Here is a 20,899-nt window from a genome sequence, read left to right as displayed (position 1 = left end):
CATGCAACTTTTTATGAAGAAAACTAAATAGCTTATTTGAAGAATACAAAAGAAAATCTGAATTAGATGAAGGCTATGTTCATCATTTCAAAGAATTAATTTGGTAAGGTGGCAATTCCTCCCTTGTTGATCTAGAAGTTGAATGTAATGTCAATCAAAATCTCTTTTTCCTCTTTACCCTTTTTTGAGGTGGGAGAAAAATGTGACTAATTAATTAGAAAATATATCTGGAAGAACAGTTGTATGAGAATAACATTTTTTAAAAAGGAAAATGAAGGGTTGGGGGGACTTGATGTACAGTTAACTAAGATTTATTCAAAAGCTACAGTAATTGAGGGGCACCTGGCTGACTCAGTGGATGGAGCCTGTGACTCTTGATCTCTAGGTCGTGAGTTCAAGACCCATGTTGGGTGTAGAGATTACTTAAAATCTTTAAGAAAATAAAAGAAATAAATAAACAATTTTTAAAAAGTTACAGTAATTGAAACTTTGTAGTGCTAGCATGGGAAAAGAATAGAAAATTGAAATATTGGTCTAAAAACAGAACTTTGATTAAAATGATATTTCACATTGTGAAGGTAACATAAGAAAAAAACTATGCTTTAATGCTAGCAGAGGTATAAAAAGTTACAACTTTTAGGGGTGCCTGGGTGGCTCAGTGGGTTAAAGCCTCTGCTTTGGCTCAGGTCATGATCTCAGGGTCCTGGGATCCAGCCCACATCAGGCTCTCTGCTTAGCAGGAAGCCTGCTTCCTCCTCGCTCTCTCCACCTACTTGTAATCTCTGTCTGTCAAATAAATAAATAAAATCTTTAAAAAAAAAAGTTACAACTTTTTGGTAGATCGTTGAATCTCAAGAAATGTAGGTCTAATATATTGTAGTGTTACTTTTTTATAGAAAGATCAAAATGGACATGGAAAGAACCTCAAATTGGGGGTAAAAAATGAAGGACAGAATATATGACCTTGTTTTTGCTTTCTAAATAAAATCTCTGCATATATTTGTATATGTATAGAAGCAGAATTGGAAGATACATTCTAAATTTTTAAGAATGGGGGTCTAGAGAATGGGATTGGGAGTGGGAAGAGTCCTTTCTACATTTCAGTATAGTCTGAATTTTTTACAACATAAAACATCAGATCACACATAATTAATATGTCATTCTGATAAATTTGAATGTTGCATGTATTTTTAAAATCTGTGATTACTTTCTTGACTATTCTGTATTTATCTCAAATTAAAAGCTATCTCATGGCTGAGGCTGAATAGAAACCACATTTGTAAGTCAGGTCCCATTTCTGCGGTTTTCTTTAATCAATGCTAGTTAAGGATAATCTTACTAGCAAATAAAAGGGAAAAAAAGGATTTTGAGAAAGAGCTATTAGAAAATCAATAAACTTTATTTTGGAGATGGGATATGGATTTATTCTCATGCCAAGTTCTATTCACTTATAGTCGTGGGAAAAATTAGGCCCATTATAAAATGACAAAGAATATTCTAGAGTAGGGACTTTCAAAGTTTAGAAGGTGCATAATCATTCTTAGGGTGTTTTTTGTCTTTTTTAAAGATTTTTATTTGATAAAGAGATTGAGAGCAAGAGAGGGAACACAAGCGGGGGAGTGGGAGAGGGAGAGGCAGGCTTCCTGCTGAGCAGGGAGCCCTATTCGGGGCTCCATCCCAGGACTCTGGGATCATGAGCTGAGCTGAAGGTAGACGCTTAACCGACTGAGCCACCCAGGCACCCCTAGGTTTATTGTTAAAACTAGAATGCTGTCTTCTGTGTAAGGGTTCTGATTTACTAGGCTGTGTCTCATTTCACTCTCCTATCTTTTTTTTTTTTTTTTTAAGATTTTATTTATTTATTTGACAGAGATCACAAGTAGGCAGAGAGGCATGCAGAGAGAGAGAGAGGAAGGGAAGCAGGCTCCCCGCCTATGCGGGGCTCGATCCCAGGACTCTGAGATCATGACCCCAGCTGAAGGCATAGGCTTTAACCCACTGAGCCACCCAGGCGCCCCTCACTCTCCTATCTTTAATGGCTTCCATAATAGGGTTCTGAAAGCTCAGCGTGGTTGTTGGCCCTGGCCTCATCTTCCAGCCATAAGCCAGATCCTGTCTACTTTTTTTTTTTGTTTCCCAGCCAGGGATGGCTACATAATTTGTGGGGCCTCATGTAAAATGAAAATGTGGGGCTCCTTGTTCAAAAGGCAGGGAAGAGGTCCCATTAGAGGCTTTAAAATATAACGCTCTTTCCTTTATATTTTATACTTACAAAATGTAATAGGAGTAATAATGTTTTCTGGGTAACAGCAAACTTATAAATTGTAAAAGTATTTTCGTTTAATTTTATGTGGAATTGTGATTGGTCATAAGATATTTTTGGCTTTTCTACAAATTTATTAGGTCATCAAAACTTTTACTTTTAGCCAGTTTATTTTCAGTTGCTATAATTGAAAGTGATGTCATTCGCTCTTGGCAAATGCAAGATTGTTAATTTTTTAAAATATTCTATTTATTTATTTATTTATTTATTTTAAAAAAGATTTTATTTATTTATTTGACAGACAGAGATCACAAGTAGGCAGAGAGTGAGAGGGAGAGAAGCAGGCTCCCTGCTGAGCAGAGTGCCCGATGCTCGATCCCGATCCCGGGACCTTGGGATCATGACCTGAGCCAAAGACAGAGGCTTTAACCCACTGAGCCACCCAGGTGCCCCAAGATTGTAAATTTTTGATAATTATTTTGAGTAGGATCTTTTTATTGTTGCAGCTATTACTAGAGTTTAATTTTATAGGCTGTGACAACTTTGGGATACATTTCTGATTAATTATAAATACAAATTTTAGCTGATGATTCTTACAGAACTTTTTTTTTCTTTAAAGATTTTATTTATTTCTTTGACAGAGACACAGCAAGAGAAGGGTACACAAGCAGGGGGAGTGGGGGAGGGGAGCAGGGGGAAGCCTGTTCTCCCACTGAGCAGGGAGCCCGATGCGGGGCTCAATACCAGGACCCTGGGATCATGACCTGAGCCTAAGGCAGGTGCTTAAAAACTGAGCCACCCAGGTGCCCCAGAACTTTTTTTTTTTTTTTTAAAGACTTGGTACTGAATTTAGTTTTAGATGTAACTTTAGACAATATTTTAATGTTTCTTTTGACAGTTCTTGTTACTTGTAGAAGTTATAGAAGAAACCAAAAGTAGCTTGCTTAATGGTTTATTTATGATTAAATTTATATACAATGAAAGATGTGTTTTTATGCATCCTGCCATAATATCCTTCAGTTATAAAAGAAAAATAAAATTGTCTTTCTGATTAATACATGGTCTGTCCAGAGCTTTATACTAAAACAGTGTCTTTTCTGTTGAATGCAATGATTTCTAAATTTAATTTTTATTTCCAAGCCTGGAGATGCTTGCTTTGGTGTAGAAATTTTGAAAACCAGAGACTCTAAACTCTGAAGGATTCTAACAACTCCCTGAAATGCTTTATTGCAGTGTCTGTTTGTATAATTTTCTTCTGTAATTTGCTGACAAAGTTTACTCCTTGAGTTCTTGTCAGTGCTTAGACTGGAAGGTTATTGTTTGTGTAAGTATCTTAGGGCCAGGGTTGGGTCATGAGCAGGCAAGTGACTTCCCATGGTGGTAGGTCCTGGAGCTGCTGCTAGTTGGGCCCAGCTTTGTCCATAGCCAGTTGGGGCTTGTGGCACTCCATACTGTCTTGAGGCATGTGCATGTGTCCCAGGCTACCATCCTGTCTTCACAGCTCCTACACATGCTCTCTTGACCCATTGGGCTTCACCTGCAAAACATAAGTTCAAAAATAAAATTATTAAGAATTTCAAAATGGCAGCAGCAGAGTATTCATGTTAAACATAGATCACACACTCTTGAAGCTGGCCTTAGGCTACAGCTTGCCAGGCATTTTGAGTTGCTCCCTTCTTCTGGAACCTTACATGTATGTATTCCCTTCTCTTGAACATCGTTCTCCCCATTCTGCCTAGTTAATGTTAACTCTTCAGATCTTAATGTAGTTGTTTACTTTATCAAAGAAACCTGACCACTCTTAGGTTAAATTGTTTTTTTCATAACATCGTCTACTTTAGTAATACTTATTTATACCTGCCATTTTATGGTATTTATTTGATTGTATGACTGACTCATCTACTGGATTGTAAGCTCCATGAGGACAGGGGTTCTATTTCTTTTTGGTTGTCATTGGCTCACTATTGTGTCTGAAGCATCTAGCACATTGCTTGACATATAGTAGGCATTTGGTAGTAATTTATGGACTGAAATACAGGAACAGATTACTATAGGGGAAGGCCTAGAGTATAGTGGTAGGTTTCAGAGACAGATTATGCAGGTTTGAATTGAGGTTTTATTGATGCTTGCTTTTTGCAAGGTTTTGAGTAAGTTTTTATCTTTCCAGCTTCTTAAAACCCTTCTTCTACAGCTTTTTTTCTGTCTCAGCCATATCAGCCCTCTTTTCAGTCTTTCATTTTCCTGTTCTTCATCCTGCCCCAGGACCTTTCATATACTTTTTCCTCTGCCTAGGATGTTCTTCACTTTCACCTAATCCTTAAAGTCTCTCCACAGTCACTTTGAGGAAAGCCTTTCTTAGCTTTCCTAAAAGGTGAGAGTCATCTGTCCTACACTTAGATAACTGTGTAGTTCTTTCATAACACCTACCATATTTGAAATTTTACATTTATTTGTGTGATTAACGAATACACGTTGGTCTCCCTAGACTCTAATATGTATTAGTTCAAGGGCCTTGTTTACACATACTATTTGCTCAGTAGTATTTTTTGAGTGAAAAAAAAATGCATGAATAAACGAGGGAGTACTATGAGATGAACCTAGAGAAATAGGCAGGGACTGGGTTATCATAGGCCCTTATTTGCCATAATAATTTAGCTTGAATTCACCCAGTAGTGATGACTTGACAGACCTCTGGTTTGATATGTGAAAATCTGACTGAGGGAAGCAAGATGGGAGGTAGAAAGACCAGTTAGGAGGCTGTTGAAGTTATTCAGCAAAGACTTGATGAAATTCTGAACAAAGGGTATGGAGGGGATAAATTAATATTTTTTAAAAAGTTCTAATGCCACAGTGACTCTAATGGGAAAGGAGAATGACTACATATTTGGGGGAAGCAGGGAATACCTTACAGTGGCTTGTAGAAGCTCAAAATTTCTCAACTTTTTTCTTAAAATGGTCAGTGGAAATTTCATTCTAATTAGTAATAATCCACATTTTAATATAAAATTATTTGACCCCAATCTTTGAATAAGATTAATAATGTTAAAAAGTTGGCCTGTCTTTGTTCTTTGGTTTTGTGGCAGGGGTTAGAGAAACAATTAGAAAACAGCAGTAGTATGGTAGTGAGCTACTCAGATGAGATATTAGAAAAACCACTCTGTTGCTTATGTTAGTAAGCACATACGGAAAATTATTGAAATTTAGAAATTGAAAGGCAGTATAACAAAGAGGTTGTAGAGCCAGACTACTTGGATTCTTCTTGGCTTCCAACCAGCTGTGTGACATTTGGCCAGTCAATAACATTGCATCAAAGCACATAAATCAAGGCAACCTTAGGGTAAGCACTTAATAAGTATTTGTTGAGTTAATTAAATTTCTTATAGAGTAGTGCTGATAGAACTTTCTGGTTGATGGAAATATTCTCTATGTACACTTTCCAGTATAATAGCTGGTAGCAGCATGTGACTGTTGAGCACTTGAAATGGGCTAGTGCAGTGGAGCCACTAAAATTTTAATTTTAGTTAACTTAAATAGCCACACGTGGGTAGTGGCTGCCATATTGGGCAGCATAGATCTAGAGTGTGGCTGGGTGTCGCTTTGCATTCAACTTCTGATTGGTAAATATTGATTCCAGATTTCAAATAATTCTTGGAGTCTGTCATTACTTCTGGTTGTTGCATTCCTACTGTTAAAATGCAATGTACACTGATTTAGATATCAACTGCTGCATCTTTAATAGATTTTACCTTGTGTCTGGGTGGCTCAGTCAGTTGGGTGTCTGCCTTTGGTTCAGGTCATGATCCCAGGGTCTCTGGAGCCTGCTTCTCCCTCTCCCTCTGCCTGCAGCTCCCTTTGCTAGATGTGTGCATTCTCTCTCTCTGTGTCAAATAAAATAAAATCTTTAAAAAATACGTAGATTTTACCTTGTTATCCTGATTCTTGCACTAGAATCATCAAAACACATATTTTTGGAAACGTTAGTGGTACATAACATTGATGAAGAGAAGATGGCCAAATTCTTTGCTTCATAATTATAATTTTCCTGTTTAGGTTTATAAACAGCAATTAGAATGATCAAAACAATGAATTTTTCATCACCTTTATATATATACCTGCCTTTTAACAATTGTCCACTTATGAACTCTATCTTTTTTTTTTTTAAATGCAGACCTCATAAAAGGTAAGAATAAAAAATAGTGTCACATATCCACCTAGCAATTTTTTTTTTGTTACAGAATATTGGGTAATGAGGTAGTTCTTCTGTAATGACTGGATGAGAATACCATCATTTCCTTTTGTCCTTGGAAGTATATGGTTCATTTACTGATTCTTATGTTTGAGAGAATTAGGGCAAGGTTTCTCATTCTTGCCATTATTGATATTATTGTGGTCTGGCATGTGCGTCCTGGGAAGTTTGGCAGCATCTTTATCCTTGATCCATAGTTACCAGTAGCACTTCCCAGTTATGGCAACCAAAGATGTCTCTAGACACTGCCAGCCGGCCCTTGGAGGATAAAAATTGCCTTAGTTGAGAGCCAGTGATGTAGAATATCATCATCTGTAGACTCAGGGTCTGAGATTACGTTTATATGATCAATTTTATCATCATAGAGTCTATCTGTTAGAATTTTCTGCAGTGATAGGATTTGCTTTGCCTGATCAGCTAGCCACTAGCAACATTTGGCTATTAAGCATTTGAAATGTAGCTGGTGCAACTGAGGAACTAAATTTTTAATTTAAGTTAATTTAATCTAATTTAAACAACCACACGTGGCTAGTGGCTACTGTATTGGACAGTACAGGCCTAGAGTGCTGTTCTTGTGTCTCTTCTGTTCTGTTGATGAAGCTGTTCTGTGCATCATCTTCTGATTCACCTCATAATTGTGTCTTGTCTGTTTCTTTCTCGTTTTGGGTGGAAATTTAAAAATTCTGAATTCTCAGGACTATTGAATGTAATGTTAAAACAAGACTTATGAATATGGTGTTTCCATATTTCTTTTATATGTTCTTGAAAGGTCATGCTATATCTTGAGCAGTGTAGTAAAAGAAAAATTGAGGCTAATGTAATAGGGTTGATTTGTTTTGCTATTGGATTACTTTTCTAGGTTATTTCATCATTTCTTGTTTTTAATTTTGTTGTTAGTTTAGCCATAGTATATGGTTGGGAATATAGTATAGTACATATAGTATAGTTGGGAATAGTTGCTGAGTTCTGATGAAATAGTCCTTAGAATGGTGAAATGGGGGCACCTGGGTGGCTCAGTGGGTTAAAGCCTCTGCCTTTGGCTCAGATCATGATCTCAGGGTCTTGGGATCAAGTCTGTCATCGTGCTCTCTGCTCAGCAGGGAGCCTGCTTCTCTCTCTCTCTCTCTCTCTGCCTGCCTCTTTGCCTACTTGCGATCTCAATCTCTGTCAAATAAATAAATAAAACCTTAAAAAAAAAAGAATGGTGAAATGGTAAAATGTTTCAAGATCTAAGAAAATATTATTATTAAGATTCCATTTTGAATCCTAGACTTATAAAAGGGTCTGGTGGGTTCATAAATGAGTTCAAAATCAGAATGAGTTTTATTCTGTTTTTTAAAAAGTAATTTTTCTCTTTAGTCTTTGAAATATCTCTAAAACAAACAAACAAACAAACAAAAATCAGGGTGCCTGGGTAGCTCAGTCAGTTAAGTGTCAGTCTTTTGATTTCATGTCAGTTTATGATCTCAGGTCCTAAGATCTAGCTTTTATTGGGCTCCTCGCTGTTCATGGAGCCTGCTTGAGATTCTCTCTTTCCCTTTGCTCCTTCCCATCAGGCATGCACTCACTCACTCTCTGTCTCTCTTGCTCTCTCTCCCCCCTCTTAAAAAAAAAGAAAAAAGAGAGAGAGCAGAAATCACAAAATACCAAGCATTGCAAATAGTTATTAAAAAAAAAAAAAAGACAAATTTGCTAATTAAGGATAAAAACTCCAAAAATTGAGTCCACGAGACCCTGATGGTATACTGACACTTATGGATAGTCAAAGGGAGTGCCTTCATTGTCTCAACATTATTGTGATGTTTGCTCTGTTTTTGGGGGGAATTCTTTTTTTTTTTTTTTTTCAATCTGGTTAAGGAAGTTTCCATTCCTATTTTGCCAAAAGTTTAGTCATGGATCTTATTAAACATGTTTCTGCATTTTTTTAAATAAATACCTTTCTCCTTTAATATGTTAATGTGGTGAAAGACATTAGTTTTCTGATGTTAATCCAACTTTGCAGTCCTGTGGTAAACTAAGTTCGTCATATTGTACATTATTTTTATTTTAAAAAATCCATCGTTAAAAAATCCACTGTTGTATTTGGTATGTGAACTGTCTTAAGATTTTTGCATCTCTGTTCATGAGTAAGCTTGGCCTGTAATTTTCTTACACTGTTTTCATCTGGTTTTGGTATCAGCATATTTGTGATGATATGCTGACTTCCTAAAATAGGTTGAAGAATGTTCCCTCTTTTGTATTCTCTTGAAATCTGTGTAAGATTGGAAAGATTTATTCCCTGCTGTTTGGTAAAATCTGGATTAGGGGCTTAAAGAAAAACATTTAAAACTGATTCAATTTATTTAATAGTTGCAGGACTGTTTAAGTTTTCTATTTCTTCGTAAGTTAGTTTTGTTTTATTTTTCTAAGAATTTGTCCATATTACATAAGCTATGTTTATCAGCATGATGTTATTCTTCTGGTATCTCTTTATTATTCAAGACCTTTGTAGTTACAGTTTCTTTAATCTTGCCTGCTTTAATTCTTGTGTCTCTTCACCCCTCTTGCCAGAGTTTTATTAGTTTTATTAGTCCTTCCAAAGAAGCAACTCTGGGCTTTTTTTGTTTCTATTTATTGTATATATGATTTCTGTTTCATCATTTTTTGCTCTTTGTTATTTTCTTCATTCTATTCTTTTTGGGTAGGTTCTGTCATTTTCCTAAGTTCTTAGGTTAGAGATTTAGCTTACTTGTTTTAACCTTCTAAAATTTCCAATGTAAGCATTTAAGGCTATGCATTTTCCTCTTTTACTTGATTTGCATATCACAGATTTTTGATATGAAGTATTTTGGGTCATTGTTTTCTATTATTGTTTCTTCTTTCATCCTTAAGTTTTTCTTTTCTTTTCTTTTCTTTTTTTTTTTTTTTTTTTTTTTCTTTTAAGGTTTATTTATTTGAGAGGGAGGGGAATGGCTGCAGACTGAGAGGAGGAATCCTCAAGCAGACTCCTGGCTGAGTGGAGGCCTGATTAGCGCTTAATCCCAAAACCCTGAGATTATCACCTGATCCGAAATCAAGGGTCAGACACTTAACTGACTGGGTCACTAGGTACCCTGTCTTTGAATTTTTTTAGTTTTCATTTTTAGTCAGGTTCTAACTTAATTGCTTTGTGATAATGTGTTACGTATGTATCAGTTATTTAAAATTTGTTTGAATATGCCTTATAGCCTAGTATGTTGTCAGTTTTTATTCAGCATGTATTTGAAAAGAATATGTGATACCCAGTTAAGGGCCAAGGTGTTTATGCTTCTTAAATTAAGCTTGTTAAATCTTTTTGTCTCCATAAGCTAGCAGTTACAGACAGAGATATATTAATGGATTTGTTGGTAGTCCTCTCATTTTTGCTTTCTATATATATTGGAGGCTGTGTATTTACATACCACTTCAGTTAACCCTTTAATGATTATTAGATGACCCACTTCTTTTTAGTAATATTTTACTTTAAATTGTTTTTTTTTCCCTGTTGTTATCATAGTTATATCAATTTCATTAACTTCTGATGATAATTTGCTTGGCATGCTTTTTTCCCAGCCTTTTCTTTTCAGCCTTTTTATGCCCTTGGGTGTTTTGTATGCACGAAGTTGGGTTTCCTTTTTATCTAGATTGAGAATCTCAGGGTTTTTTTTTTTTTTAATCTACAGTTAGTTTATTTATATTTATTTGTGATTACTGATAAGTTATATATTTTTGTTATTTTGTGTATGTGTATATGGTTCTTCCTTTTGCTTTCTTTTGGGGTTTGATAATCTTTTGTTTCTCATTCCATAGTTTGGGTGTTGTAATGTATATATTTTCTATTTTCTTGACCATGGCAGATATTTTATTTTATTTTATTATTATTATTTTTTAAAGATTTTATTTATTTATTTGACAGAGAGAAATCACAAGTAAGCAGAGAGGCAGGCAGAGAGAGAGAGGAGGAAACAGGCTCCCTGCTGAGCAGAAAGCCCGATGTGGGGCTCGAACCCAGGACCTGGGATCATGACCTGAGCCGAAGGCAGCGGCTTAACCCACTGAGCCACCCAGGCGCCCCAAGATATTTTAGTATGCATACTCAGTTTAAAGTTAATCTGTGTATGTTGTCCCAGAACAGTGCAAGAACTTAGAACTACCTCTCCTGATTTATGTTCTGTATATTGTCCAAAATCTTAAGCACCTTTTAAAATTTCATAAATTAATCATTTAAAAAATATCAGTATTCAGATTTAGTCCTGTAATTAATTTCTTTGTCCATAGTCCTTTGCATTCAAGGCTTTCCATCTGGGATTCCTTTCCTTCTTGGAGTATATCCTTCAGAATTTCCTAAAGAGTGTTTCCATAGTTAAGAGTTTTTATTTAGCTTTTATTTGCAGGAAAATGTCTTCAATTTCATCTTAATCCTTGAAAGATGTTTCCTGGATCTGCATTTCTAAGTTAATAGTTACTTTTTGTTAGTACTCTGTAACTGTTACTCTGTTTTCTCTCTAGTCTAGTTTTTCCTTGCTTTAAGAAATCATTTTCTATCTGTTACTTCTTTGAAGATAATTTATCTTTCCTTTTTGGGTGTCTTTCAGATCTTCTCTTTAATTTTTGGATTCTTCAGTTTCACTGTGGTATCAGTAATACGATTTTTTTTTCTTTTTTATTCTGTTTGGATTCATTGGGCTTTCTTACTTTGAGTTTTAGTGTTTCTCATAAATTTTGAAATTTACTTATCAATTTGGAATACTTCCTGCCATTATTTTTTGAATCTTTATTTTTCTCATCCTTACTGGATGGTGTGTCAGTGAAGATCCTGGCAAAGGAACACTAAAAGGAGTAATTGAACAGTCTTGCATTGGGGTAAGGTCTAAGGGAACCGCAGTGGATAGGGAAGCTTTTGTTGGGGCCTGAATGTGCAGGGAGGGAGAGTGAAGAATTTGAGAGAGCCGAAGCTGTAGGAGAGAGCAGCCTGACTGGAGTTGTGGCTTTTGGTGAAGAAAAGGTGCCACACACTGGGGCAAAGGGAAGAGGGTGAGGAAGCCTAGATGATATGGTTTCGTGTAGGTTAGTTTCCTGGGGCTCTAACCTTTACTTTGTCCTCCAAGACTTTTAATGTTTGTGGCTCTCTGCATTCTGAGTAATTTTTTGTATCTGTTTTCAGTTTTCTCCTCAGTGTGTCTTACATGCCTTTTATTTATATATATATATATATATATATTTTTTTTTTTTAAAGATTTTATTTATTTATTTGACAGAGAGAGAGAGAGGTCACAAGTAGGCAGAGAGGCGGGCAGAGAGAGAGAGGGGAAGCAGGTTCCCCATTGAGCAGAGAGCCCGATGCGGGCCTCAATCCCAGGACTCTGAGATCCTGACCTGAGCCAAAGGCAGAGGCTTAACCCACTGAGCCACCCAGGTGCCCTCTTACGTGCCTTTTAATCGATCCATTGAGTTTTTAACATTTTCTGAGGCATATTAACATACAATAAAATTCACAAATCTTGGGTGTCTAGTTTGACGAGTTTGGGCTGTTGTATATACTCCCTGTAACTACCATCTAAGCGAGTTATATGTTTATAAAATATTAAATTTTTCTTGTTATGTTGTTCCTAAGAGATCTGTTGTGTTATCTTGCTCCTTACTTTTACCATTTTTAAGTACTTTCGTATAGTTGTACAGCCTTCACCACTATCTCCAGAATTTTTCCATTATCCCAAACTGAAACTCTTTATTCATCAAATAATAATTCCCCATTTCTCCCCTCACCCCACCCAAGGCAAGCACTATTCTACTTTCTTTCTCTTTGAGTTAACTGTTTTAGATACCTTGTATAAGTGGAATTATATGGCATTCTTCTCATTTCTTGCTTATTTCATGCAGCAGATTGTTTCCAAGATACATTCCTGTTGTAGCATGTATCAAAAATTCATTCCTTTTTAAGGCTGAATATATGCCATTATATGTGTATATATACTACCTTTTGTTTATTTATTGCTCCATCAGTGGACATGTGGTTGTTTCCACCTTTTGGCTTTTGGGAGTAATACTGCTATGGACATTGGTATATGGTCTGTTTGAGCCCTGCTTTTCATTCTTTTGAGTATATACCTAGAGGTGGAATGCTGTCTTGTGTGCTAGTTCTGTGTTAAATTTTTGAGGAACTGCCATACTGTGTTTCATAGTAGCTGCATTAAAAAAACCTACATGTTGGGGTGCCTGGGTGGCTCAGTCAGTTAAACACCTGCCTTCGGCTCAGGTCATGATCCCAGGGTCCTGAGGTCAAGCCCTGCATCCAGCTCCTTGCTCCATGGGGAGCCTGCTTCTCCCTCTGCCTGCCACTCCTCTTGCTTGTGCGGGCACACACTCACACGCTTTCGCTTTCTCTCTCTCTCTGTCAAATAAATAAATAAGTAAAATCTTAAAAAAACAAACAAACAAACCAAACCTACATGTTTTACATTCCCACCAGTAATGGACAAGGGTTCCAGTTTCTCCACATCTTTGTCAACAACTGTTCCTTGCTTTCCTTCCTTCCTTCCTTTCTGTCTTTCTGTCTTTGTCATTCTCCTAGATGTAAAGTACAATCTCATTGTAGTTTTGATTTGCATTTCCCTAATGAGTGATGTTGGGAATCTTTTTATGTGCTTACTTGCTGTTTGTATGTCTTTGGAGAAATGTATATTCCTGGGGTGCCTGGGTAGTTCCGTCAGTTAAGTATCTGCTTTCTGGTCAGGTCATGATCTCAAGGTCTTCGAATTGAGCCCCGCATCAGGCTCTCTGCTCAGCAGGGCATCTGCTTCTCCCTCTCCCTCCATGCTTCCTCTCCCTTTCTCATTTAAAAAAAAAAAAAAAAAAAAATCTTGAATATAAAAGAAATATATATTCGAGTTCTTTGCTCATTTTTAAATTGAGTTCTTTGGTTCTCTGTTGTTGAGTTTTAGGAATCCTTTATAGATTCTGGCTGTTACTCCCTTATCATATATATGATTGGTAAAAATTTTTCCCGTTCTGTGAATTGATTTTTTGTTCTGTTGATAGTATCATTTGATATGCAAAGGTTTTTGTTTTTGTTAGGCTTGCCTCATATAGTTCTAAGTTCTTTTAAACATTTTGTACTGTGTTTCAGAACGTTTCCAATATTTAAGAGTTTTGTTGGATTGTTTAATTTATTATTCTGCATACTCATGGTGACATGTTTTCTCACGTGTTTAAAAGTTTTTGAATATTAGCTCTTGGAGGTGTTTCTGGAAAAGTCTGAAACCTGAATTATAGTGCATGACCAACACAGGACTACTTTAAATTTATTGGCTTGAAGTTTTTGGGCCACATGGGTCCTGTTGAAATGAAGCAGAAACTTGTTTGAAGGCTTGTTCATGGTTATCAGTTGTAGTAATTTTCTACTTTTACCTATCACTAAGATCCAGACTAGGAAGTTTCTTTCTCCCTCTCTTCTTCCTCCCTCTCTGTTTTTCTTTTTGTTTTTAATGGTTTACCTGTACTAAATTTTATGTTTACCTGTACTCAGGTTTTTGTTTTTTAATGGTTTACCTGTACTCAGTTTTATGTGGAGGGATGTCCTGTTAGTTCCCATTTTAGGAGGTTCCTGATTATATCTTGTGTCTTTTTTACCTTTGGGCAGCCATCAGAATGGAAACTCAAGGTCACCTGGGATTGGCAGATGTCTCGGGTAAATGCATAAGTGCCGTCTTTAATCTTTGGATCCCTGCTTTGGTTTCCTTTTAGCTTCTGAGGATTTCTTAATTTGTTGTAAGCTCCGCAGTACATTAGAAATGTAGAAATACTTCATCCATCATTTTTATTTGGTTTTAGCTGGAGAGGAGTTCAGAGTATCTTGAACTGTTGGGAAAGGAAGGCTCCCTCATTTTAAAAATGCAGTGTTTCAAATAAATGGAGAAATATGAGCAATTTAAATCATAACCATGTACCCATCTCCTGGGTTAACAAATGTTAATATAGCCATTTTACATATAATCTTAAAAATAATCTGTTACAGATATAATTGAAGCCTCCTTTGAGTCCCTTTTAGATACTGTTCTCCAGCCTCTGCTTCTTCATCCCCAAAGATAATCATAATTTTAAAATTGTTTGTCCTTACCATCCATGTTTTTACACTTTGCCCACAAAGAAAAATAAAAACCACCATAATTTAGAGTTTCTGAAATTTTATATAGATGATATGTTATATATATTCTGTCATTTGCTTTCTTCATTCAGAGTAATTTTCAGATTTTATCCACTTTGGTAAATATAGCTCCAATTCAGTCTTTAACTGCCATATAAACCACTATATGACAGTACTATAATGTATTTCCGATTGATGTAATTCAAATTGTTACTCCTTTTTGTTTATTATGATAGTGCCTTAGGAACTTTGTGTGATCTTATATGTGTGTGGGAGAGGTTCTCTAGGGAATAAATGCCTGGGAATGAACTTTTGCATACCTTGCTGTTCAGGGCCACCAACTTTTTCTAGGTAATTCTAAATTCCAAATGAATGTTTCATTTTAGATTATCATAAGCTTATAGCTGTGTACACTACTCCCAAACTTCCAAACTCTTGTTTTTGTACTATTTTTTTAATCTGCATCATTTTACATTGATGTAATAATATCATCAGAAATAATTGCTTATTCTTTTAATTTGCATTTCAGTGGTTTCTAGTGAGGTTGAGTATGTTTCATGTTCATTAACCATTTTTGCTTTCTTTGTGAAATATCTGGCTTGTTGTTCATTGGCCACTTTTCTGTTGCATTATGTAACTGTTTGGATTGGATTAGACAACATGTAATATGAGCAGGAGGGGCAGAGGGAGAGGGAGAGAATCCCAAGCAGACTCCACACTGAGCACGGAGCCTGAGGTGGGGCTCAGTTACACATGACCTGAGCCAAAACCAAGAGTCGGACAGCCAACCAACTGTGCTGACCAGGCGCCCCTCTCCTATTGTTTCTTCTTGTGTTTTGTCATTAGTTTTTTAAAGTTTTGCTTTTTGTGTATAAATCTTAAATCCACTAAGAATTTATTACTGTGTATGAGGAAATAATCTGATCTTTTGTTTTTGCTTGTAAGTAGCCAACTTTCCTGTGCCATTTATTGTATAGTCTAGCCTTTCCTCACTAATTTGTCATATGTCATGGGTCCGTTTCTTGGAATTCTCTGCTCCCTTGTTTTTTTTCCTGTTCTACTACTATTTTTAAAAATTATTATAATGCCTTTATAGGTGTTTATATTTGGATGTCTAAGACTCCCTTGTGTTTTTAAGTTTTTATTTAAATTCCGGTTAACATACAGTGTAATATTAATTTCATGTGTACAGTTTAGTGATTTAGTACTTCATACAACACCTCATGCTTATCAGAAGTGCACCCCTTAGTCCCCATCACCTATTTCACCCATCCCCCTTTCTCATTCTTTCTCCATATTTTAAAGTCTTTTGAACCTCAAAGTGTTATTTATTTATTATTACCTGTAATATTTTATTAGTTTCAGGTATACAGTATAATGACTTAGTATTTCTCTTGCGAAATGATCACAGTTAATTAATACATGTCACCATACATAGCTACTAAATCTTTTTCTTAAGATGAGAACTTTTAAGATCTATTCTCTTAGTAACTTTCAAATATACAATATTATTAATATAGTTACCATCCTGTACATAGCATCCCCATAGCTTACTTATTTTATAACTGGAAGTTTGTGCCTTTTCACCCCCTTCACCCATTTCATCCTTCTCTTCCTCACAGCCACCAATCTGATCTCGTATCTATGAAGAGCTGTTTTTTGTTAGAGACAACATATAAGTGAGATCATTCTCTTTAAATAAATGTCTTTCTCTCTCACTTCACTTAGGCATACTGCTTTCAAGGTCCTTTTCCCTAGTTAATTTGACTCTTTTGGGCCTTTTTCTTACATGTTTTGGGATCACCTTGTCATATTCTGAGATGAACCATAAGGTTCATTGGTATTTAAATTGGAATTGTATTAATTATTATAGGTTAATTTGAGGAGACTCATATGTGTATTTTTAACTGCAGTTCTCTTACCAATTATAAGATGTATTCATCAGCGTCATTAGATGGGAACCGTGACTTGCCTGGAGAGATCCTTGACTAGAAGTTTCCCAAATACTATGCTACAGAGATAGGATTAGAAACCTGGTATCCCATTCTTTTAATTAAAGGGGACTCTAAGATTGTTTAAAAGGATTTTTAAGGTAGGGTAAACCTGTTTGTAAGCAGAAAGCATGGGTGCCATTGCTTAGCATAACTTTAAGATAAAAAGAGAGAAGAGAGGAGGGAGGAAATGAGGTGATAGGTGAGCAGGGAGCCAGTGGGGCAGGAATGGGAGGAGGATTTAGATTTCAGAGAAAGTTGAGGGGGAGGGAATATTTTGTTAGAAATTGGAGAAGGTGATAGGAGAACAGTCCTTTTGAAAAGGAAGATACATAAAGGAGCTAATCATACAGGAAGGCTTTCACTTTGGGAAAGAAAAAGAAAGATCATTTTCTGAGAGATTGGAGTACTGGGTATCATGAGATGAGAGGTTTAAGAGAAAAACAGATTTGAAAGGACAGTTTTTGGGAATGTGCTAGGAAATCACAAGAGATTAATTAGGGCACATCTCTCAAATGTGTTTAGCTGGAAAGTTCCAGTGTCTGGAATTTAGTCTTTGTGGAACACTGTGAAATATTGATATGATAATATCATTATGTGTTATGGTTTTAAATTTAGGTAGGAGCATTGGTAGGTTCCAAAGGTTTAAGGAAAGATTATAGATAGAAAACTAAAAATTGAACAAATTCTTAACTTAAGGTCTTCAGGGAATGAATGAAAAATTGCCAGTAAACATGTTTTTAGGTAGTACATCTGTGATTTTCTTTTTTTTAGTGTATGTGCTGCCAGAGGGAGCACCATCTGTGATTTTCTAATTTGAACATTAAGCCATTCTCCCTCTCTAAAAAAAAGAACAATTAGAGCTACGAAAATTCTTATTATGAGCTCTATGACATAACTTCCACTTTTGTTTTCTACTTTTGTAGCTTGTTTCCTTTCTACAAGTTGTGCTTGATTTTTCAATCTTTGACCATTTTTTAAACACAGTTCTATAAATGTTGGTATTTATAGTAAGCCAAGAATATTACTCAGATTTCTTTAATAGCTATCTCATAGAAATTAGCTCAACCATATCTCCTCCTTGGTACTAAAAAAGAGTCAAATAATGGGCTTTGGTATCACACAAACGTAAGGTGAAATTCTGGTTATGATATTTGATCTTGGGTATGTGACGATCTGCAAATATAAGTTTCTCCATATGTAAAAGAGAGAAAATAATTTGTACAGGGATGTTGCTGTGATTAAATAAGAGCGTATGTATGTAACCTAGCAGTCTGCATGAGGAATTAATTAATGCTTTTGTTGTTAACCAGAATAAAAGTTACTGTAGCTGCCCAGGGAAAGAAAAAGTCTGAAGGTCTCATAGGATTTAGCAAGTGGGATTTTTTGAGGATAGATTAGCATGATGACAGAGAAACCAGAATGCAGTTAGTGGCAGAAGTGATAGACTGTCATAATTATTTGAGTGATTACTTGATCAATGTCTGTCTTTTCTAAGACTCAGAATTCTGTAAGGGCAAGGGTAATTTTCCCTGTTTTTACACACTCAGCTTCTGGCATGGTGCTTGAAGTTTAGTTAGCCTCAGTAAATACTTTTTGAATAGAAATTATTTAGGTACTTTGGTTTTCCCAACCCCCTCCCCCCAAACCCCTCTTATTAAATATGTCATTAATCCATTTATTAATGTATTTTGAGTTCTAGCTTCAGATGCCCTTGGCTGTGTGCTACCAATGGTGTTTTCTCAGGGTTTTTTGTAAATTGAAGGTGGCCTGGATAGGCTAATGGAATGGTGCAGGCTGGGTGAGAAACACCAGTATATTGAGTTAGGGATTTGTGAGCTTCAGGTTTCTTGCTAGCGTGACTCCCTAGAAAAACCTCTCAATTTTTTCCTGATGTTGACTTTGTTGTCCTGAAGAAACCCAGAATTGCTCACCTGCTGTTTCCTCTTACCATTACTGTACTCTGCTACCACCTAACTATTTCTTTCAGCTCTTCTGATTCATTTGATCACACCTTGGAAGTGTGAGCTTTTTTAAAGTTTTTACTATTTATTAGTGACAATGAAAGAACATTAATAGACAATACAAAAAGACTCTTTTATTTTACTATTATTATTTCTTTACTGAAAGTTTACAAGCTATGTAAAACATTCTAATACCTGCATTGGGTGCTAGAGGAGGACTTTTAGGGGGAATTTACTTCCTTTCTATATCCATGCTTTAAACACAGTAAGTCTTACATGGTACTGAGCCACCTAAGTGTAGTTTCTGTTAAAGAGTTAGGGCGCTAGGTTCAGTTTCCACCTCTGTTTCCTCTGACCGTGAGCAGATTGATTACTCCATTCCTCAGTTTCCTCATCTGTAAAATGGGGATAATGATAGTTTGTACCTCATAAGGCTGTTATTAGGGTTAATGAGATTATATATGTACGTTCCCATCCATCTATTTGAAAATAATGCTTTGCAATGCTGAGTACTCAGTCTTGTGTTGCCTCTCCTTTTGGTATGTGCAAGGCTCTAGGAATTTAGAGATGAGTAAAATAAAGTTTCTGGTGTCAGAAAAGTCAGAGAAAAGGAAAGAGGGGTAAGCAAATACTTGGAGTACATTATGGTAAGTTGGGTAGTAGAGATACACCTGTAGTGTATCCTACAAGGTGAAAGAGACACATCATTTTGTGTACAGGCTGACTAGGGAGAGATCAGAAAAAGCTGATGAAGGAGAGACTGAAGCAGAATTTGAAGGATGAGTTCTGATTTCTTTCTTTTTTTTTAAATTTTATTTTATTTTTTCAGTGTTCCAAGAGAGTTCTGATTTCTAAAGAGGAAGGAGTTTATAGGTGGAGGTTCTATAGGTCATACTATGTAGGGACTTTGGAGGGAAAAATGAATATTTTTGGTTTAGGCTCCCTACCTGCTGAATCTTTAGGGGCTGGGAATCTGTTTTGTGTTTTGTTTTGTTTTGTTTTGTTTTGTTTTTAACAAAAAAGCTTTTCAGCACTCAGTGATGCATATAACTTGCTATTTGGAAAACACTGCCAAGTCATTTTCAAAAAGAATTAAAAGTTTTGGTTTTGGGAAACTAAAGTGAACACCATATTGCCTTTTAATGAATCAGTTGATGCTTTTATTGTTTGTATGATAATGTTCAGGTGATTGAGATAAACCAACTTTTAGATTATACTTCACTACTTAGGAAATCTGATACTTATAAATGAAATAGTTAAGTTATATTGAGACCTGTACTTTACTAGAGTGTCTAAAGGTCATTAGCCTTAGGAACTATTTTTGTTTGTAGAGTAACTGGCATGATTATTTGCAAAATTGTATATGTACTGCTTTCCAAGGGTGATGAGATGAATGTTTAAATGAGTTACCTGGGCAATCCATAGTTGTTGATTTGTATTCATAGCAGTATAACATGTTGCAGTGATGTTTAATAATATGCCTGTGTTTCTGGGGTATAGTCAGCAGATATTAATGAAAATATATCTTGCAAAAACACAAACTTGTTGAATTTAAAAAGACAGTGAGAGGGGCGCCTGGGTGGCTCAGTGGGTTAAGCCGCTGCCTTCGGCTCAGGTCATGATCTCAGAGTCCTGGGATCGAGCCCCGCATCGGGCTCTCTGCTCAGCAGGGAGCCTGCTTCCTCCTCTCTCTCTGCCTGCCTCTCTGCCTGCTTGTGATCTCTCTGTCAAATAAATAAATAAAATCTTAAAAAAAAAAAAGACAGTGAGAATGAAGAATTTGCAAATGGAAGGACAAAAATATTTATATTTAGCATAGCTTTCACAGTATTTTATTAATAAAGCCTTTTTTCAAAAAACATATTAAGGAATTTAACACAATTCTTTAATGAAAATATTTTCATTTTTATTAGAGAGCTGTAGAGGGTGCTGTATCATTGGGAATAGTATCTGAACTGGTTTTAGCTAATTATAAGAATTCCTTTAGGCCAGACTATCAAAGTTGGTTAATTTCTCATAGATACACATTTCTGCTCACTATTTTAACTAAAATTATAGTGACTAATGTGCTGTAGTTTATAATAATGATCTAACATACTTTGTTGCAAAATTTTTTTATCTTCCAGATTATTTGAATATAGTTGAAATTTTGATCTCCCCATTTTGTATTGGTTACAGTAGCAAAGGTTTATTTTCCTACCATCTACCCTGACTCTCCCCGCCCAAATTGAGAATTCTGGTATTTAATTGGTAGACTTATTTAAGCAATCTCTTCTCTTCAGATGGGTCCCGATG

General features: G+C 35.8%; 1 protein-coding gene across 3 annotated transcripts in view; it reads left to right on the top strand.

The window, feature by feature from the left end:
- Positions 1-20,899, top strand: part of XPO4 (exportin 4) — a 125,558-nt gene that overhangs the window by 8,103 nt on the left and 96,556 nt on the right. The gene's annotated exons all lie outside the window — the stretch shown is intronic.

The sequence above is a fragment of the Lutra lutra genome, chromosome 3 (genome assembly GCF_902655055.1).
Source record: "Lutra lutra chromosome 3, mLutLut1.2, whole genome shotgun sequence".
Classification (NCBI taxonomy): Eukaryota; Metazoa; Chordata; class Mammalia; order Carnivora; family Mustelidae; genus Lutra; species Lutra lutra.
Note: the sequence above shows the minus strand (reverse complement) of the source record. Positions and strands in the feature narration are given on the sequence as shown.